Here is a 3,479-nt window from a genome sequence, read left to right as displayed (position 1 = left end):
CACACACACACACACACACACACACACACAAACATGCATACACACACACACACACACACACACACACACACACACACACACACACACACACACACACACACACACACACACACACACACACACACACACACCTGGGAAAGAGATAAGCAGGAATCAGGAAGTGATGGTCGTCGCTTGTTGGAGCGAGGTGGTGGCTGGGGGGTTCTGAGTTCCAGACCCCCACCCTCCTCCCATCCACACACTCACACTCACATACACACACTCACACACACACACACACACACACAGACTCACACAGCCACACACAGAAACACAAACACACTCACACAGCCACACAAAGAAACACTCACACTCACACTCACATACACACACTCACACAAACACACAGACTCACACACACACACACACACACACACACACACACACACACACACACACACACACACACACACACGCACACACACACACACACACACACACACAGACTCACACAGCCACACACAGAAACACAAACACACTCACACAAAGAAACACGCACACACACACACACACGCATACATGCAGGCCCACACACTCACGTTCACATACACACACTCGCACACACACACACACACACACACACACACACACACACACACACACACACACACACACACACACACACACACACACACACACACACACACACACACACACACACACACACACTCATACACACCATCCAATGCCCCGTTGGTACCTGCGGGACAGGGGGGTATAGGCTGACACTCGGCAGTGCTAAACCTGCCTCTAAAGATGCTTGGCTCGCTCTCCATTCGAAATGTCCAGAATGTAAATACCCAAAGACCTGCAGTCGGCCAACACATGGGCATAAAGAATATGAATCTAAAAAATGGATTCCTGTCGAGCAGCCCGCTGTTAGCACTACATCATGTTTATTAAGGCTCCTAAATCTAGGCCTCTGGAGCTGCATGGAGCAGGGGGACCCCTTTGGACTGGAACCTTCCACCACGCTGCAGCATGGATGAGTACATTATGGCACGAAATGCGTATTACGGCCCACGGTACACGCTGCACTTTTCGGTTTAGTTTATATTGCCTGATTTTATTATATATATATGCAGCTTTTGCTTTCCCTACTTTTAGTTGCTGACCGAGTCCAGAGTAAGTTTTAGTTCAGGAAATCCCCCCCCCCCCCCACACACACACTCTACCAACACTCACCCCACCAGCCCCCCCATGAGAAGGCGAGTGGGAGGGAGGTGGCTGAGGTGGTATAAATAGCGATGTCCTTCTTCGACATTCTCCCCTTCCTCCACGCCTCGTTCTCCTTCACTCCGGCTCTTTCCCACAGGCCAAGGAGAGAGGTTTGGGGGTTTTCTGCTTCTTATTACTTTAAAAGACTTGACAAAGGACGGCAGAAAGAGAGGGAGAAACGGGGGTACACCGAACCCACACACAGAAACATGCCCGGGGGGGGGATGGCATGTGGCTCAGGGGGGGTAGAGCGGGCTGGCTGGCAACCGGATGGTTGCCAGAACGATTCCCTGCTCCTCCGGAGCGTGTCCAGGTGTCCCTGAGCAAGGCACCTCACCCTAACCGCTCCCGACGAGCTGGCTGTCGCCCTGCGCGGTTGACTCCGCCGTCGGCGTGCGAACGTGTGCATGACTTGGTGAACGTGCGGCGATATTGTAGAGCGCTTAGAGCGGCCACTGGTTAGAAAAGCACTGGATAAATGCTCGATTCACCATTTAACCAGCCAGGAGGGGGGACGGACGGACGGACGGACCAGAAGAGAAAGTAGTCTTGAATTCACACACATGCGTCTTCCAGCCCCAGGCTTCCTATTCTCCGGCCGCCCTAGTGGTCTCCCTCGCCTGTAATTTCTGCCCCTGAACACAGGCACTTTTGGTCGGCTACAAATTGCTGATAAGCTTCTTTTCCTCCAGAAAACACAGCTCCCCAACTGCCGATTATTGGCAAGGCGATCCTGCATGTGGGGGGCTCGCCGCCGGAGCCTGCGAAGGATCAGAATTGAATCGAGGGAAACTTCATAATGGTAGTATCATGTAACGGAGTGGAGGAGTTTAAAAGAACTCTGATTCTTTTTCTTGTCAAGTGGGGAATTTTTTAAATCCAGAGCGGTCTATCCAACTCGGTCAAATGTAAATTTGGTGCTTGGGCAAGGAGCTCATGTACAATTTGAAATCGGAATAAATGTAGGAGGTTAGACAAAGTTACATGAACACAGTTCTAACAGTCTGCTTAATCTATTAAAAAAACGAAACAGTTACGGCCAAGGAGATTCTGTAGAGTCATTGAAATGAATCATCTAAACCAACAACTACACTGCTTCGAATCCAACGGTTATTTCATCAACAGGCTCAAAATAAAAGGAAATATCTCACCGAACACAGAGGGACATATTTAGCCTCGAGTACTAGAAACCTTCGCTGTGGTTTTTGTCGTTCTGGGAGTTAGCTCCAAATATACATTTTCTATCTCTATTTCTATGCTATTCATGGAAAAGCATAAAAATAGACCAACCCAGGAAGAAGCACTTCTGACAACGTTGCTTTGTGCGTCCTTCCCTGTCCTATCCCAGTTCCTCCCACTGTTTGAATCTCCCTCCCGGTCCCGGTTACCTGACAGTAGCTCCGCCCACACACCTGACTAGTTAAAGCTATGCTGCACAGGTTAGGTGGTGGAAAACAAGAAGAGTAGAACTTGAATGCATTATAGAATAGCCTTGACCCTGCCTGGAATATTACTTGTTTAAACATTGCAAATACATCATACTTATTTTTTCATTTGCCATGGCATGCCTGGTGATTTCCGTTCAGCGTGGCCCCCGATTTTTCATCGTCGTTCGACGTGATAATCCACCCAATCCGTCGGTGAATTCCTGCCATTGTTGTTATTTCCTGACAACGCCCCTTGTTGTAAGTAATCTGTGCTTCTGTCTTTGTCTGCATGTGCATTTTGGATCTCTCCCTTGAGTTTTGCTTGGACTCTAGTCAACTAAGTTGACTAGTCAACAAAAAAAAAAGCACTTATTTTGAGAGCCTCTACCCCAATTTCGTTGCACTTTGTGCAATGACAATAAAGAGATTCTGATTCTGATTCTGAACTTCTCTATCAAAAGGGGGGAGGGCTATACAGAGACGAGGTCAACTCTGAAGGAGTGAGTCCTCACCTCGACCTGACCGCTAGCTCTTCAACCCCTCCGGACTCGGGGTCCGCGGTATCCTCCACATTTTCCCACCAGTGTATCCTATCTCCTGTTTGGAACATTGATTGTGTATTTAGGTGCACCTGTTGAGCACAGCACAAGATTCCCGGCCCCTCGCCTCCAGACCTCGATGGCCCCTGAGATAGCGGGGTCCCTGGAGATAGTTCTAATTAATGTTCCACCGCAAGGAGGGGGAGGAGGGGTAAAAGGTGCTTGGGGGGGGGGGGGGGGGGGAGAAAGGGGGGAG

This window comes from Gadus morhua, chromosome 8, assembly GCF_902167405.1.
Source record: "Gadus morhua chromosome 8, gadMor3.0, whole genome shotgun sequence".
NCBI classification, from domain to species: domain Eukaryota; kingdom Metazoa; phylum Chordata; class Actinopteri; order Gadiformes; family Gadidae; genus Gadus; species Gadus morhua.
Note: the sequence above shows the minus strand (reverse complement) of the source record.